Genomic DNA, 20,177 nt, shown 5'->3' on the forward strand with positions numbered 1-20,177 from the left:
GCAGTCTCCATATAAACCCAGGCCTACAACTCATCAGTTGGGGCCCTACTCGGGGAGTCCTGAGAATCCCAAATAGACATGATGGGCCTAGATCTTGAATAAATCCCCCTCTCCATTGTTACTAGTCATTCCTAGCAGGAACAACACAATAGACCCCTTTGTGGGCCCCCATAGGACCTTGCCCTCAACTTGGATCAACAATGGTAGAAAATGTTCCATCCTCTGAAGGGAAGCTGGACAACATACTCTGTGCTACATCTGAGTAAGATGGGTCCTGATATTGGGGCAGCTTGGCATGTTCCTACTCATAACCACAGAATGTGAGCTCAGATCTACAGGGATGCAAAGGTCACATAGGCTCCTATGCAGAATATGGGCCCCAGATCACATCAAATCACTGGGGTTTATAGTCAACAATATACACCTTCCCCATATTTGGGAGCTATTCTTTTCCCTAATCCAGATTTCTGGTTCTTCTACCAGCCATGACACCACCTACCCAGACAATAATTAGAATCCACCTGCATATCAGATTTCAGGGTCAGGCAAAAAAAAGAAAGAAAGAAAGAAAGAAAGAAAGAAAGAAAGAAAGAAAGAGAAACTGACCAAAGGAGACCACCCGGGACTGAAACAAGACAGGACTAGAATGACCACAGGAACCCACTAAATCACCGGTGAATACAAACACATGTGGCTGGTGACAGAGAGGAGCATAGGGAAAGATTAAGTGATTGCTAACAGTCCAGCAGTTTATCAGTTGAGACACCACCTCCAGTCTGCTCCACCAACAAGGGGACAGCTGAAGGGAGTAGAGGACTCCCCAGAGACTCACCAAGTGCAACTCTGAGTCTCCATTACTACTACCCTCAGAATCTGGAGCAGCGACAGGGAGGGACACCAGGAGACAGAGATCTAACCAGGAAACTCAGGAGAAGACCTATACCTCAGTGGCATAGCTGAGGGACTGTGAAAGTCTCTTTGCATGACCACTGGATTATTTCTTCCACACCCGGCTTTATCTCTTGGTCAGGAGTCAGTGATTAAGCTAAGAAGCCTATTTATAGTTTAAAAGCCCTCAGGCTCCCATAGCCTACAGGGAAGGAAAAAAAGAGAGGCTTTTAAACCACTGAGCTTTAACTCAGGGATTAAAATACTATTGAAACAACTGTTAACTTCCACCATTGTGAACCCTTTAATTACCTTACTTAGACACAAGTCAATCCAGGCAATAGCAACCAGTAATTTGAAAAGTACTGAGAGAGGGAACTCATAAGATAATATATAAAATAGTTAAAACAACAAGAAGAAATATTGGAGAATCGAACAGGACAAGAGTCCAGCTAAAAGTCCCCCAAAGGGTGAAGCACAAAATAACGAGTTCAACATCCAAACACTAGCTAAGGAAATAATAACAGGAGTGAGTAAAGAACTTGAAAAAAAATTGTAATCAGAAATATAGGAACAACAAATGGGACTATGGAAGAAAATACTATTTATCTCATGGTTATTAGGGAGCTGAAAGCTGAAATCACTGAGCTAAGAATGCAACTAGCTGAACAAGCTAAAACAGTATCAGAACAGGGCAACAAAATAGATGAATTACAGAAAACAGTAGAGGGCAGAGGGAATAGAATCAATGAGGCTGAAGACAGAATTAGTAAGATCAAGGACAAATCAGAGACAACTAAAAAAGAAGAGATCTCAAAAAGAGATTAAGAGATGCTGAAAATAACAAAGTCCTATGGGATAACTTCAAAAGAAACAATATACACATTATTGGCATACCAGAGGAAGAAAGAGAAGGAGAGGAAGGAAGCATTGTCCAGGCCATAATAGCTGAAAACTTCTCTAGTCTAAACAACATCAAAGACATAAAGATTCAAGAAGCCCAGAGGGTCCCAAACAGAATTAACCCAGACCTAAAGACACCAAGACATATCATACTTAGAATGTAAAAAAATAAGGATAAAGAAAGGATTCTGAAGGCTGCAAGAGAAAAACAAAGAGTCACCTACAGAAGAAAACCCATAAGATTGGCAGCAGACTTCTCCATAAAAACACTACAGGCCAGAAGAGAATGGCAAGATATCTATCGAGTGCTCAATGAGAAAGGCTTTCAACCAAGAATACTATAGCCTGCTAGACTGTCATTCAGACTAGATGGAGGCATCAAAACCTTCTCAGACAAGCAACAGTTGAAGGAATCAACTATCACCAAGCCTACCCTGAAAGAAGTTCTGAAAGGTCTCCTATAAACAATCAGACCACCATAAATAGGACATATATCAGAACACTCTAAAACTCTACAAGAATGGCGTTAAAATATCTTCAATATTTGAAATCAATAAATGTCAATGGCCTGAATTCACTTATTAAAAGACACAAAGTAGGAAGATGGATCAGAAAATACAACCCAACAATATGTTGTCTACAGGAAACCCACCTAACTCAACAAGACAAACAAAGACTTAAAGTGAAGGGATAGAAAACTATCATACAAGCCAATGGCCCACAACAAGGGCAGGAACAGCTATTCTCATATCTGACATGATAGACTTTTAAATAGATAAGATTAAAAAAGATAGAAATGGACACTACTTAATGCTCAGAGGATCAGCCAATCAAGAGGACTTAACAATTATTAACATCTATGCACCCAATGAGAAGCTATCTAAATACATCAAACTTCTACTGAAAGAGCTACAGCAATATATTAATAGCAACACAATCATAGTAGGGGACTTCAGCACCCCATTCTCTAAACTTGACAGATCATCCAGGCAGAAAATCAATAAAGACATAAGGGAGCTAAATGAAGAGATAGATAAACTAGAACTATTGGACATTTTCAGAGTCATTCATCCCAAGAAACTGGAATACACATTTTACTCAAATCCACGTGGGTCGTTCTCAAGGGTAGACCATATGTTAGGCCACAAAGACAGCATCAGAAAATTCAAGAGCATTGAAATCATCCCAAGCATCTTCTTAAACCACAGTGTAATTAAACTAACACTTAACAATCAACAAAAGATTAGTAACAGTCCCAAAATGTGGGAGCTCAACAGTACACTTCTTAACAACTTCTGGGTCAAAGAGGAAATAACGGAAGAAATCAAAATGTTTTGAGAATTCAATGAAAATGAAGACACATGCTATCAAAATATTTGGGACATAGCTGAGGCAGTACTAAGAGGGAAGTTCATAGCTATACAAGCACACATTAGGAAACAAGAAAAAGCACAAATAAACAGCCTGATTGCACATCTTAAAGACCTAGAAGAAGAAGAACAAAGGAACCCTAAAGCAACCAGATGGACGGAAATCACTAAAGTTAGGGCAGAAATAAGTAGCATTGAGAATAAGAAAACCATACAAAAGATCAACAAAAGTAAATGTTGGTTCTTCGAAAGAGTGAACAAAATTGACAAACCTTTAGCCAGACTCACAAAATAAAAAAGGGAAAAGACCCAAATAAATCAGATACTAAATGAAAAAGGAGTTATCACAACAGACACTTCAGAACTTCAACATATGATGCGAGGCTTCTATGAACAACTATATGCCACCAAGCTAGAGAACCTGGAAGAAATGGACGATTTCCTAGATATCTACCAACTTCCAAAACTAAGTAAAGAGGAAGTAGATAACATGAACAGGCCCACCACAGCCAATGAAATTGAAACAGTTATCAAAAATCTCCCCAAAAATAAAAGTCTTGGACCAGATGGTTTTACAAATGAATTCTACAAAACCTTCAAAGAAGGACTAATACCTCTACTTTTAAAAGTCTTCCAGAAGACTGAAGACACTGGAATACTCCCGCCAGCTTCTATGAAGCCAGCATCACTCTGATACCAAAAGCATACAGGGACACAACCAAAAAAGAAAACTACAGACCAATATGTCTGATGAACATAGATGTGAAAATATTGAACAAAATTCTAGCCAATCAGATACAGCAGTATATTAAAAAGATTGTTCATCATGACCAAGTGGGGTTTATCCCAGGCATGAAAGGTTGGTTTAATATATGTAAATAAATCAATGTGATCCACCACATCAACAAAAGCAAGACCAAAAACCACATGATCATATCAATAGATGCAGAGAAAACCATTGACAAAATCCAACATCCCTTTATGATCAAAACACTACAAAAAATGGGAGTAGATGGAAAATTTCTGAAGATAGTGGAGTCTATATATAGCAAACCTACAGCCAACATCATACTCAATGGTGAAAAACTGGAAGCACTTCCACTCAGATCACCTACTAGACAGGGCTGCCCACTATCAACATTACTATTCAACATAGTGTTGGAAGCTCTTGCCATAGCAATCAGGCAGGAGCAAGGAATCAAAGGGATACAGATTGGAAAAGAAGAAGTCAAACTCTCCCTATTTGCAGATGACATGATAGTATACATGGAAAAACCTAAGGAATCCAGCAAGAAGCTTTTGGAAATCATCAGGAATACAGTAAGTTGTCAGGCTAGAAAATTAAAATTCAAACGTCAGTGGCATTCCTCTATGCAAACACTAAGTTAGAGGAAGTTGATATCTACAAATTAATTCCTTTTACTATAGCAACAAAAACAATAAAATATCTAGGAGTAAACCTAACCAATGAAGTGAAAGACTTGTACACTGAAAAATATGAGTCACTACACAAGGAAATTGAAAAAGACACAAAGAAGTAGAAAGATATTCCATGTTCATGGGTTGGAAGAATTATCATCATCAAAATGAATATACTGGGGCCAGGCAGTGGCGCACCTGGTTAAGCACACATGCTACAGTGCACAAGGACCCGGGTTCAAGCCCCTGGTCCCCACCTGCAGAGGGAAAGCTTCACGAGTGGTGAAGCAGGGCTGCAGGTGTCTCTCTCCAACTCTATCATCACTTCCCCTCAATTTCTCTCTGCCTCTATCCAATAATAAATAAATTAAAAAAAAATGAATATACTACCCAGAGCCATCTACAAATTTGATGCTATCCCCATCAAGATCCCAAACACATTTTTTAGGATAATAGAACAAATGCTACAAATGCTTATCTGGAACCAGAAAAGACCTAGAATTGCTAAAACAATCTTGAGAAAAAAGAACAGAACCAGAGGCATCACACTCCCAGATTTCAAATAGTATTATAGGGCCATTGTCATCAAAACTGCTTGGTACTGGAACATGAATAGACACACTGACCAGTGGAATAGAATTGAGAGCCCAGAAGTGAGGTCCCACACCTATGGACATCTAATCTTTGACAAAGGGGCCCAGACTATTAAATGGGGAAAGCAGAGTCTCTTCAACAAATGGTGTTGGAAACAATGGGTTGAAACATGCAGAAGAATGAAACTGAATCACTGTATTTCACCAAATACAAAAGTAAATTCCAAGTGGATCAAGGACTTGGATGTTAGACCAGAAACTATCAGATACTTAGAGGAAAATATTGGCAGAAGTCTTTTCTGCATAAATTTTAAAAACATTTTCAATGAAACGAATCCAATTACAAAGAAGACTAAGGCAAGTATAAACCTATGGGACTACATCACATTAAAAAGCTTCTGTACAGCAAAAGAAACCACTACCCAAACCAACACACCCCTCACAGAATGGGAGAAAATATTTACATGCCATACATCAGATAAGAGTTTAATAATCAACATATATAAAGAGCTTGCCAAACTCAACAACAAGACAACAAATAACCCCATCCAAAAATGGGGGGAGGACTTGTACAGAATATTCACCACAGAAGAGGTCCAAAAGGCTGAGAAACACATGAAAAATGCTCCAAGTCTCTGATTGTCAGAGAAATGCAAATAAAGACAACAATGAGATACCACTTCACTCCTGTAAGAATTTTATACATCAGAAAAGGTAACAGCAGCAAATGCTGGAGAGGGTGTAGGGTCAAAGGAACCCTCCTACACTCCTGGTGGGAATGTCACTTGGTCCAACCAATGTGGAGAACAGTCTGGAGAACTCTCCAAAGGCTAGAAATGGACCTACCCTATGGCCCTGAAATTCCTCTCCTGGGGATATATCCTAAGGAACCCAACACATCCATCCAAAAAGATCTGTGTACACATATGTTCTTGGCAGCACAATTTGTAGTAGCCAAAACCTGGAAGCAAACCAAGTGTCCAACAACAGATGAGTGGCTGAGCAAGTTGTGGTATATATACACAATGGAATACTACTCAGCTGTAAAAAATGGTGACTTTGCCATTTTCAGCCGATCTTGGATGGACCTTGAAAATATCATGTTAAGTGAAATAAGTCAGAAACAGAAGGATGAATATGGGATGATCTCACTCTCAGGCAGAAGTTGCAAAACAAGATCAGAAAAGTAAACAGAAGTAGAACCTGAAATGGATTTGGCATATCACACCAGTTCCATGAAGGATGATAGAGGACCTAGTGGGGGTTGTATTGTTATATGGGAAACTGGGGAATGTTATGCATGTGCAAGCTATTGTATTTACTGTTGAATGTAAAACATTAATTCCCCAATAAAGAAATAAAATAAAAGAAAAGAAAAAGAAAACTAGAAGTGGACCTACCCTATGACCCTGCAATTCCTCTCCTGGGGATATATTCTAAAGAACCAAACACCCCCATGCAAAAAGATTTGTGTATACCAGTAGTGCAAACATTTTAAGAGTTTTGCAAGAAATGCCCTTGAAGGTGTAATATTGTTCATGATTTTAAAGCTTGTTATAAGTGTACTTAACTCGTATATTTGAAGAGGTTTTTGTAGCACTATTAAACAATAAAAAAATAAAAGCTCAAAAAAAAAAGAAAGAAAGAAAGAAAGAAAGAAAGAAAGAAAGAAAGAAAGAAAGAACCCACTAGTATAGCCACAGTTCCTTTGGAATATAACTAAAATACACCTAATAGCTATCTACAAAATGTAGGGCTCCCCAACCCTTCATCTGCACTATTCCAGCCCTTAGGTCCATGATTGGTCAACAGTTTGTTTGGCTTTGTATGTTAAATCTTTTCAATCACCAGGTTCGAGATGCTAATAGGATGCAACCAGACTTCCCAGGACAGACAGCTCCAAAAATGTGTCCTGGAGCTACACTTCCCCAGAGCCCTTCCCCAATTGGGAAAGAGAAATTCAGGCCAGGAGTATGTATTGACCTGTCAATGCCCATGTTCAGTGGGGAAGTAATTACAGAAGCCAGACCTTCCACCTTCCGCATCCCACAATGACCTTGGGTCCATACTCTCAGAGGGTTAAAGAATAGGAAAGCTATCAGGGAAGGGGATGGGATACAGACTTCTGGTGGTGAGAATTACATAAAGTTGTACCCCTATTATCCTATGATTTAGTCAATGTTTCCTTTTTATAAATATAATTTGTTTTAAAAAACCCATGCCACTCTCACACTTAGAGAGATCAACAAATCAGAGAATCAACAAAGATACAGGAGAATTGAATGAAGAGATTGACAGACTAGACCTCTTGGACATTTCAGAGTCCTTCACCCCAAAAACCTGGAATACACCTTCTTTTCAAATCCACATAACACATACTCAAGGATAGACCACATGTTAGGCCACAAAGACAGCATCAATAAATTCAAGAACATTGAAATCATCCCAAGTATCTTCTCAGACCACAGTGGAGTAAAACTAATATTTAACAATAAAAAGAAAATTATTAAAAGTCACAGAATTTGGAAACTAAACATCATACTTCTTAAGAACCACTGGGTCAGAGATTCACTCAAGCAGGAAATTCAAATGTTCCTGGAAACAAATGAAAATGAAGACACAACCTGTCAAAATATTTGGGACACAGTTAAAGCAGTACTGAGAGGGAAACTTAGAGCCATACAATCACATATTACACAACAAGAAGAAGCTCAAATGAACGACCTTAGTGCACACCTCAAAGACTTAGAGGAAGAGGAACAAAGGAACCCTAAAGCAACCAGAAGGACAGAAATCACTAAAATTAGAGCAGAAATAAACAACATTGAAAATAAAGGAACCATACAAAAGATCAATGAAGCCAAATGTTGGTTCTTTGAAAGATTAAACAAACTTGACAAACCCCTAGCCAGACTCACCAAACAAAAAGACAGAGAAGACTCAGATTAACAGAATTGTAAACGATGGGGGAGATATCACAACCGACACCACAGAAATCCAGAGAATCCTGCGAAACTTCTATGAAGAACTATAAGCCACCAAGCTAGAGAATCTGGAAGAAATGGAACAATTCCTAGAAACCTATGCACTTCCAAAACTAAACCAAGAAGAACTACAAAATCTAAATGCACCAATCACAGACAAAGAAATTGAAACCATTATTAAGAATCTTCCAAACAACAAAAGTCCTGAGCCAGATGGCTTCACAAACGAATTCTACAAAACATTCAGGAAACAGTTAGTACCCATACTTCTTAAGCTTTTCCATAAAATTGGAGAAACAGGAATACTTCCTTCCACCTTCTATGAAGCCAACATCACCCTGATACCAAAAGCAGATAGGGACAGAACAAAAAAGGAAAACTACAGAGCAATATCTCTGATGAACATAGATGCCAAAATATTAAACAAGATCTTGGCCAACTGGATACAACAGCATATCAAAAAGATTGTTCATCATGACCAAGTGGGATAGATCCCAGGAATGCAAGGCTGGTTCAACATCCATAAGTCAATCAATGTCATTTACCACATCAATAAAAGCAAAGCCAAAAACCACATGATTATCTCAATAGATGCAGAGGAAGCCTTTGACAAAACCCAAAACCCATTCATGCTCAAAACACTACAAAACATGGGGATAAATGGGAAAGTCCTCAAGATAGTGGAATCTATATATAGCAAACCTACAGCCAACATCATACTCAATGGACAGAATCTGAAAGCATTCCCTCTCAGATCAGGGACTAGACAGGGCTGGCCACTGTCACCATTACTCTTCAACATAGTATTGGAAGTTCTTGCCATAGCAATCAGGCAAGAGAAAGAAATCAAAGGAATACAGATTGGAAGGGAAGAAGTCACGCTCTCACTATTTGTAGATGATATGATAGTATACAGAGAAAAACCTAAAGAATCCAGCAGAAAACTACTGGAAGTTATTAGGCAATATAGCAAGGTATCAGGCTACAAAATCAATGTACAAAAATAAGTCACATTTCTTTATGCAAACACTAAATCTGAAGAAGAAGACATCCAGAAATCACTCCCCTTTACTGTTTCAGCAAAATCAATCAAATACCTAGGAATAAAGTTGACCAAAGAAGTGAAATACTTATATACTGAAAACTGAGTCGCTACTCAAGGAAATAGAAACTGATACCACGAAATGGAAAGATATCCCATGCTCATGGATTGGAAGAATAAATATCATCAAAATGAATATTCTCCCCAGAGCCATATACAAATTTAATGCAATACTCATCAAAGTTCCACCAAGCTTCTTTAAGAGAATAGAACAAACAATACAATCATTTATCTGGAACCTGAAAACACCTAGAATTGCCAAAACCATCTTAAGGAAAAGAAACAGAAATGAAGGCATCACACTCCCAGACCTTAAACTATATTATAAAGCCATCATCATCAAAACAGCATGGTACTGGAACAAAAATAGGCACACAGACCAGTGGAACAGAATTGAAAGCCCAGAAATAAATCCCCACACCTATCACATCTAATCTTTGATAAGGAGGCCCAAAGGATTAAATGGAAAAAGGAGGCTCTCTTTAATAATTGCTGCTGGGAAAACTGGGTTCTAACATGCAGAAGAATGAAATTGAACCACTTTATCTCACCAGAAACAAAAATCAACTCCAAATGGATCAAAGACCTGGATGTCAGACCAGAAACAATCAAATACTTAGAGGAAAACATTGGTAAAACAGTTTCCCACCTACACCTCAAGGACATCTTTGATGAATCAAACCCAGTTGCAAGGAAGATTAAAGCAGAAACAAACCAATGGGACTACATCAAATTGAAAAGCTTCTGCACATCCAAAGAAACTATCAAACAAAGAGACCCCTCACAGAATGGGAGAAGATCTTCACATGCCATACATCAGACAAGAAACTAATCACCAAAATATATAAAGAGCTCAGCAAACTTAGCACCAAAAAAGTGAATGACCCCATCCAAAAATGGGCAGAGGATATGAACAAAACATTCACCTCAGAGGAGATCCAAAAGGCTAACAAACATATGAAAAACTGCTCTAGGTCACTGATTCAGAGAAATGCAAATTAAGACAACACTAAGATACCACCTCACTCCTGTAAGAATGGCATACATCTAAAAGGACAGCAGCAACAAATGCTGGAGAGGTTGTGGGGACAGAGGATCCCTTTTGCTTTGCTGGTGGGAATGTAAATTGGTCCAGACTCTGTGGAGAGCAGTCTGGAAAACTCTCACAAGGCCAGACATGGACCTTCCATATGACCCAGTAATTCCTCTCCTGGGGTTATACCCCAAGGACTCCATAACACCCAACCAAAAAGAGGTGTGTACTCCTATGTTCCTAGCAGCACAATTCATAATAGCTAAAACCTGGAAGCAACCCAGGTGCCCAACAACAGATGAGTGGCTGAGAAAGCTGTGGTATATATACACAATGGAATACTATGCAGCTATCAAGAACAATGTACCCACCTTCTCTGACCCATCTTGGACAGAGCTAGAAGGAATTATGTTAAGTGAGCTAAGTCAGAAAGATAAAGATGAGTATGGGATGATCCCACTTATCAACAGAAGCTGACTTAGAAGATCTGAAAAGGAAACTAAAAGCAGGACCTGACCAAATTGTAAGTAGGGCACCAAAGTAAAAACCCAGTGGTGAGGGGTAGACATGTAGCTTCCTGGGCCAGTGGGGGGTGGGAGTGGGCGGGAGGGATGGGTCACAGTCTTTTGGTGGTGGGAATGGTGTTTATGTGCACTCCTAGTAAAATGTAGTCATAGAAATCACTAGTTAATTAATATGAGAGGGGGAAAATTAATTGTATGTCTCGAAATTTTTAAAACACAAACTGAGTCTTTTTAATATATAGGCTGTGTATTTGATATGCGGACTCTCTCAAAAGCCTAGACCAAGTAGATCAGAAGCAACCAATAGCACAGCTATATCCAAGATATTGGGTACTGTACAGCAAACCCTAACAAAAGGACTTTTCAAAGTTAACCCAATTACCAAATAATGTGATGATAAGATTAACTATCCATTGTCTTTTTGAACCCTAAGACAGCAAGAACCTCACATCTCCACTATAGAGCCTCTACTTCCCCCAATTCCTGGAACCTTTGGATAGGGCCCACTTTCCCGTATGCCTCTCCCAATCCATATCAAATAATATTGCATCTGCCGATTGCAACCTAATCAACACAATGATTGCCACCTCAACATGCTTCACCTCAGACTGTGTCCAGAGACTTTACGTGTGGAATGACAACCCTTCAGCTTCATTACTCAGATGAGACCTTTCCTTTCATAGTATTCTCTAATTCCATCCCAGGTGGTTCACTTTCTAACAAAGTGCCAAAACCTAGATATACACCAGTTTCTGTGAGAGAGAGCATATGTTCACACTTATCTATAAACTACTGCAAAATATATACCTGAAAGCAGAAGTACACTAGAGTTTGCAGTGAGTACCCCCCTAACACTTCCTCTCCACTATTCCAAGCTTTGGGTCCATGATTGCTCAACAATTTGTTTGGCTTTGTATGTTAACTCTCTTTTCAGTTACCAAGTTCCAGATGCCATCAGGATACCGGCCAGGCTTCCCTGGACTGAAGACCCCACCAATATGTCCTGGAGCTCAGCTTCCCCAGAGACACACCCTACTAGGGAAAGAGAGAGGCAGACTGGGGGTGTGGACCGACCAGTCAATGCCCATGTTCAGCGGGGAAGCAACTACAGAAGCCAGACCTTCTACCTTCTGCAACCCACAATGACCCTGGGTCCATGCTCCCAGAGGGATAGAGAATGGGAAAGCTATCAGGGGAGGGGATGGTATATGGCGATTGGGTGGTGGGAATTGTGTGGAGTTGTACCCCTCCTACCCTATGGTTTTGTTAATTTATCCTTTCTTAAATAAAAATAAATAATAATAACAAAAAAAACCATGCCTAGATCCCCAAAGCATCTCAGTCCAATGCTTCTTGTCACTTGAAAAATCAAACAAGATTGAAGCTTAGATATTATTGAATGCCGCCCAACACACCATTCAGGTGCAGTCTCCCCAACCTAAAGCTGCTGTTCCTACAACAACCCTCTTAATATGTATATGGGATATGTATGTATCTTAATATGTAATTGGGTCCAGAAGGACAGATCTCTATCCCTTTATTACAGGAAATTGCTCACATCAGTTTCAGGCACTTTTGTTATTTCATTTTTTATTTGTAAATACTACCACATACAAGATTGTAAGATTATGGTGTATAGTTCCACACCACACCACCAAAGATCTATGATCCCACCATCTTTTTTTAAAATTTCTTTATTGGGGAATTAATGTTTTATATTCAACAGTAAATACAATAGTTTGTACATGCATAACATTTCTCAGTTTTCCACATAACAATACAACTCCCACTAGGTCATCTGTCATGCTTTTTGGACCTATACTCTCCCCCCAACCACCCCAGAGTCTTTTACTTTGGTGCAATACAACAACTCCAGTTCAGGTTCTACTTGTGTTTTCTCTTCTGATACTCTTTTTCAACTTCTGCCTGTGAGTGAGATCATCCCACATTCATCCTTCTGTTTCTGAATTATTTCATTTATCATGATTCTTCAAGCTCCATGCAATATGGGTTGAAAATGGTGAAGTCACTGTTTTTAATAGCTGAGTAGTATTCCATTGTGTATATATACCACTACTTGCTTAGCCACTCATTTGTTGTTGGACACCTGAGTTCCTTACAGGTTTTGTCTGTGACATGTTGTGCTGCTAAGAGCATAGGTATACACAAATCTTTTTGGATGAGTGTGTTGGGTTCCCTAGCATATATCCCCAGGAGAGGAATTGCAGGATCATAGGGTAGGTCCGTTTTTAGCCTTCTGAGAGTTCTCCATACTTCTCTCCACAGAGGTTGGACCCATTGACATTCCCTCTACAGTGCACTAGGGTTCCTTTGACCCCACAACCTCTCCAACATTTGTTGCTGCTACCTTTTCTGACATATGTCATTCTCAGAGAAGTGAAGTGGTATCTCATTGTTGTCTTTATTTGCATTTCTCTGGCAATCAAACACTTGGAGCATTTTTTTCATGTGTTTCTTGGCCTTTTGGATCTCTTCTGTGATGAATATTCTGTCCATGTCCTCTCCCCATTTTTGCATGGGGTTATTTGTTTTCTTTTTGTTGCATTTGGCAAGCTCTTTATATATTTTGGTTATTAAACTCTTGTCTGATGTATGACATGTAAAGATCTTCTCCCATTCTGTGAAAGGTTCTTGGTTTGGGTAGTGGTTTCTTTTGCTGTACAGAAGCTTTTTAATGTGATGTTGTCCCATAGGTTTATACTTGCCTTAGTCTTCTTTGTAATTGGATTTGTTTCATTGAAGATGTCTTTAAATTTATGCGGAAAAGAGTTCTGCTAATATTTTCCTCTAAGTATCTGATAGTTTCTGGTCTAACATCCAAGTCCCTGGTCCACTTGGAATTTACTTTTGTGTTTGGTGAAATATAGTGGTTCAATTTCATTCTTCTGCATGTTTCAACCCATTTTTTTTTCCAACACCATTTGTTAAAGAGACTCTGCTTTCCCCATTTAATAGTCTGGGCACCTTTATCAAAGATTAGATTTCCATATGTGTGGGGGCTTACTTCTGAACTCTCAATTCTATTCCACTGATCAGTGTGTCTATTCATGTTCCAGTACCAAGCAGTTTTGATGACAATGGCCCTATAATACAATTTGAGATCTGGGAGTGTGATGCCTCCAGTTCTGTTCTTTCTTCTCAAGATTGTTTTGGCAATTCTAGTTCTTTTCTGGTTCCAGATAAACATGTGTAGCATTTTTTCTATTCTCATGAAAAATGTGGTTGGGATCTTGATGGGGATAGCATTAAATCTGTATATATTTTTGGGTAGTATATTCATTTTGATGATGTTAATTCTTCCAACCCATGAACATGGAATATCTTTCCACTTCTTTGTGTCTTTCTCTATTTCTTTGAATAGTATTTCATAATTTTCAGTATATTAGGCTTTCACTTCTTTGGTTAGGTTTACTCCTAAATATTTTGTCACTTTTGTTGCTGTAGTAAAAGGAATTAATTTGTAGATTTACTTCTTCTAACTTAGTGTTTGCATACAGGGATGCCACTGACTTTTGAATGTTAATTTTATAGCCTGACACTGTATTGCCTGATGATTTCCAAAGGCTTCTTACTGGATTCTTTAGGTTTTTCTATGTATACTATCATGTCATCTGCAAATAGGGAGAGTTTGACGTCTTCTTTTCCAGTCAGTATCCCCTTAATTCCTTGCTCCTGCCGGATTGCTATGGCAAGAACTTCCAACACAATGTTGAATAGTAATGGTGATAGTGGGCAGCCCTGTCTAGTAGGTGATCTGAGTGGAAATGCTTCCAGTTTTTCACCATTGAATATAATATTGGCTATAGGTTTACTATATATAGATTCCACTATCTTGAGGAATTTTCTTTTTTTAATGTATGTTTTTTCTTTCTTTTTTAAATATCTATTTCTTTGTTGTTTCATTCTTGTAGTTATTACTGTTGTCATCCTTGTTGGATAAGACGAAGAGAAATAGAGAGAGGAGGGGAAGACAGAGAGAGTAGATAGAAAGAGAGACACCTGAAGAGCTGCTTCACTGCCTGTGAAGCAACTCCCCTGCATTTGGGGAGCTGGGGGCAGGAACTGGGATCCCTCAGCCAGTGCTTGCACTTTTCACCACCTGTGCTTAACCATTGTGCTACTGCCCAACTTTTGGAATTTTCTATCTATTCCCATTTTTGTAGTGTTTTGATCATAAAAGGATGTTGTATTTTGTCAGAGGCTTTCTCTGCATCTATTGATATGACCATGTGGTTTTTGGTCTTGCTTTTATTGATGTGGTAAATCACATTGATTGATTTACATATATTAAAGCAGACTTGCATCCCTGGGATAAACCCCACTTGGTCATGATGAACAATCTTTTTAATATACTGCTGTATCTGGTTGGCTAGAATTTTGTTCAATATCTTAGCATTTATGTTCATCAAAGATATTGGTCTGTAGTTTTCTTTTTTGCTTGTGTTCCTGTCTGCTTTTGGTATCACAGTGATGTTGGCTTCTAAGAAGCTGGGAGGGAGTATTCCAGTGTCTTCAATCTTCTGGAAGACTTTTAAAAGTAGAGGTATTAACTCGTCCTTGAAAGTTTTGTAGAATTCATCTGTTCCAGGACCTTTACTTTTGGGAAGGTTTTTGATAACTGTTTCAGTTTCATTGGCTGTGATTGGCCTGGTCATATTATGTAGTTCCTTTTTACTTAATTTTGGAAGTTCATAGGTATATAGTAAATCATCCATTTCTTCCAGGATCTCTAGCTTGGTGGCATAGAGTTGTTCATAAAAGCCTCACATGATATGTTGAATTTATGCAGTGTCTGTTGTGATATCTCCTCTTTCATTTACAATTCAATTTATTTGTGTCTTCTCCCTTTTTTGTTTTGTGAGTCTGACTAAAGGTTTGTCGATTTTGTTCACCCTTTCGAAGAACCAACATTTATTTTCGTTGATGTTCTGCATGGTTTCCTTATATTCAATGTTATTTATTTCTACCCTAACTTTAGTTATTTCTGTCCTTCTGGTTGCTTTAGGGTTCCTTTGTTTTTCTTCTTCTTCAGAGTCCTTAAGGTGTGCAATCAGGTTGTTTATTTGTGTTTTTTCTTGTTTCCTAATGTATGCTTGTATGGCTGTGAACTTCCCTCTCAGTACTGCCTTAAATGTGTCCCAGATATTTTGATAGCTTGTGTCTTCATTTTCATTGATCTCTCAAAACGTTTTGATTTCTTCTTTTATTTCCTCTTTGACCCAGTATTTGTTAAGTAGTGTAATGTTGAGCTTCCACATTTTGGGACTATTACTAATCTTCAGTTGATTGTTAAGTGTTGGTTTAATTCCACTGTGGTCTGATGCTTGGGATGATTTCAATACTCTTGAATTTTCTGATGCTGTCTTTTTGGCCCAATATATGGTATATCCTTGAGACCCATGTGAACTTGAGTAGAATTAGTATTCCAGTTTCTTGGGGTGAATGACTCTGAAAATGTCCAATACTTCTAGTTTATCTATCTTTTCATTTAGTTCCTCATTTTTTAATTGATTTTCTGCCTGGATGATCTGTCAAGTTGCGAGAGTAGGGTTTTGAAGTCCTCTACTATTACTGTGTTGCTCTGTTGCTCTGTAGTCTTAATATATTGCTGTAGCTCTTTCAGTAGACGTTTAATGTATTTAGATGGCTTCTCATTGAGTGCATAGATGTTAATAATTGTTAAGTCCTCTTGGTCGACTGATCCTCTGAGCATTAAGTAATGTCCATCCCTATCTTTTAAAATTTTATTTACTTTAAAGTCTATCATGTCAGATGTGAGAATAGCTGTTCCTGCTCTTTTTTTGTGGGCCATTAACTTGTATGATAGAATACTTTTTTTTTAATCATTTCTTTTTTTACCAGAGCACTGTTCAGCTCTGGCTTATGGTGGTGCAGGGGACTGAGCCTGGGACTTTGGAGCCTCAGGCATGAGAGTCTGTTTGCATAACCATTATGCTATCTATCCTCCGCCCTTGTATAATAGATTTCCATCCTTTCATTTTGAATCTGTGTTTGTCTTGTTGAGTTAGGTGGGTTTCCTGTAGACAGCATATTGTTGGGTTGTGTTTTCTGATTCATCTTCCTACTCTGTGCCTTTTAATAGGTGAATTCAGGCCATTGACATTTATTTATATCAAAGACTGAAGATATTTTAACGCCATTCTTGCAGATTTTTAGAGTGTTCTGATATATGGCATATTAATGGTGGTCTGACTATTTTTAGGAGAGCTTTTAGAACTTCTTTAAGAGGAGGCTTAAAGAAGTTCTAAGTTGATTCTTTCAATTGTTGCTTGTCTGAGAAGATTTTTGTGCCTCCATCTAGTTTGAATGTTAGTCTAGCAGGATACAGTAGTCTTGGTTGAAAGCCTTTCTCAATGAGCACTCAATAGAAATCTTACCATTCTCTTCTGGCCTGTAGTGTGTGGAGAAATCTGCTGCTAATCTTATGGGTCTTCCTCTGTAGGTGACTCTTTGTTTTTCTCTTGCAGCCCTCTGGATCCTTTCTTTATCCTTATTCCTTTCCATTCTAAATATGATGTGTGTTGGTGTCTTTAAGTCTGGGTTAATTCTGTTTGGGACTCTCTGGGCATCTTGAACCTTTATATCTTTGATGTTGTCTAGACTAGGGAAGTTCTCAGCTATTATATCCTGAAGAATGCTTTCTTCCCCTCCCTCTCTTTCCCTGGTAAGACAATAATGCATATATTATTTCTTTTGAAGTCATCCCATAGGTCTCTGTTTTTGTTTTCAGTATCTCTTAATCTCTTTTTGAGATCTCTGACTTCTTTTTTAGTTGTCCCTAATTTGTCCTCAATTTTGCTAATTCTGTCTTCAGCCTCATTTATTCTATTCACTCTCCCTACTACTATTTTCTGGAGTTCATCTATTTTGTTACCCTGTTCTGATACTGTTTTAGCTTGTACAGCTAATTGTGTTCTTAACTCAGCTATTTCAGCTTTCAGCTCTCTAATAACCTTGAAATAATTAGTGTTTTATTTCAAATTATCATTTGTTGTTTCTGCATTTCTGATAACAATTCTTTCAAACTCTTTACTCACTTTTGTGACTATTTCCTTAACCAGCGTTTGGATGTTGACCTCATTATTTTGTGCTTTAACCTTTGGGGGGATTTTAGCTAGACTCTTGTCCTTGTTCATTTCTCCAATATTTCTTCTTGTTGGTTTAACCATTCTATATAGTATGTTATGAGGTTCCTCTTAAGTACTTTTCTAATTATGGATCACTCTTGCCTAGATTGACTTGTTTCTAAGTAAGGTAATTAAAGGATTCACAGTTGTGGAAATTAACTGTTGTTTCAATATTATTTCAATCCCTAAGTTGGAGCACAGAAGCTGTTAAATACTTCTTTTGTTCTTTTTCTTCCCTATAGGCTATGGGAGCCTTAGGGCTTTTAAACTATAAGTAGGCTTCTTAGCTTAATTACTCACTGCTGACCAAGAGATAAAGAAGAGTGTTGTAGAGATAGCACAGTGGCTATGCAAAGAGACTCTCATACCCCTAGGAGCCAAAGCTACAGGCTCAATTCATCTTCTCTGCCAAGCCAGGCAGCACTGCTGGGCCCTGTGAGTTTCTAATCAAGTCCCATTTATAGTCCATATGTTTTGAGGCAATTCTTCACAATGTTGTCATCAGGAGAACAATGTAGAAAGGCTTCCTATATACAGCCTGACTGCTAGGCCACTGAGGTGTAGCTCTTCTCCTGAGTTTTCTGGTCAGTTCTCTGTTCCCAAATGTCATCACATGGCCTCCCCCCAGTAGCTCCAGCCTCTGAGGGCAGTATCAATGGAGACTCACAGGTGCATTTGGAGAGTCTTAGGAGAGTACTCTCCTCCGTTCAGCAGTCTTTTTGTTCATAAAATAGACTGGAAGTGGTGCCTCAACTGGTAAACTGCCAGACTGTGACCAGCCGCTCTATCTCACTTTAGGCTCCTCCCTGTCCAGAAGTCACACATGTTTTCCCTCACCAATGATTTGGTGTGTTCCTGAAGTTGTTCTAGTCCTGCCTTGTTGTGGTCCCAGGAGGTATCCTTTGGTATTCCTAGTTGACCTACCCCACCCTCTTAATCTCCCAAAATTAACCACTATAGTTCTCACAAAGCCTTATTAAGAATTTTTTTATTTTTTTTTATTTAAGAGAGGATTAATTAACAAAACCATAGGGTAGGAGGGGTACAATTCCACACAATTACCACCATCCAATATCCATATCCCACCACCTCCCCTGATAGCTTTCCCATTCTCTATCCTTCTGGGAGCATGGACCCAGGGTCATTGTGGGTTGCAGAAGGTAGAAGGTCTGGCTTCTGTAATTGCTTCCCCGCTGAACATGGGCATTGACTGGTTGGTCCAAACTCCCAGTCTGTCTCTCTCTTTTCCTAGTAGGGTGTGTTGTCGTATGCTTTACATTGGTTTGTCCTAGCCATCCCCCCGCCAAGAGAGTTGGATCAGTCCTGTTAATTTCGCGGGCCTGTTTGGCCCCGCCCCAAGGAACCTGAGGGTTCCTGAGTCCGAGAGTTCCAGAGAGAGAGAGTTCCTGGGTTCCTGAGTTTGGAGAGTTCTAGAGTTGGAGAGTTCCTGAGTTCAAGAGTAAGAGGGAGTGTTGTGCCGCTGCAAAGAGACAGCAGAGTTCTGTTTGGTGATTAGTTTGTCTTAGTTTATGAATCGTTGTTCCTGAATAAAGAAATACAGCTTCCCTGCCCAGCCGTTGTCTCCGCGTCTCTGTTACCCGCCGTGAAGCAAGCCAGCCCGACCAGAGCCTTCCGAAATTTTAACAACAAATGGCGCCCACGTGGACCTGACCTGCGCATCTCTCAGATAAGTAAAGACAATTTGGCTACCTATGTACTATGGCCTTCTCTTCTGCTTGTGAAGAGATCTCCAAAGGCCTCTGCTCTTTCTTCACGAGACTGTTTTGCTGTTTCTGGAACATTTATCTCTGGACCACTCTGTGGTTTCCACTCGCTCTAGCGAACTCACAACAGCCAGCAGGAAGAGCCAGCGGGCGGGAGGAGAGGCGCGGAGCTGCTGTTTCCACCTGGTTAAACAGCCAGCCAGCCGGCTGCGCCCAGACAACCCCGCGCACCGCGCCCGCAGCCCCGCAGCCCCACAGCCCGCAGGAGGCCTACGCCACCATGCAAGAGCCCGATGCCAGCTCACTAGAGCCCGATGCCAACATGCTGGAGCCCGATGCCAACATGCTGGAGCCCGAGGCCAACATGCAAGAGCCCGAGGCCAGCCCACGAGAGCTGGCTTTCCACCGCGTGGTGCAGGGCACTGGACGCGTGATCCCTCCAAGCTGCTCGGCCACTGCGAACAGGGC

The sequence above is a fragment of the Erinaceus europaeus genome, chromosome 11 (genome assembly GCF_950295315.1).
Source record: "Erinaceus europaeus chromosome 11, mEriEur2.1, whole genome shotgun sequence".
NCBI lineage: Eukaryota > Metazoa > Chordata > Mammalia > Eulipotyphla > Erinaceidae > Erinaceus > Erinaceus europaeus.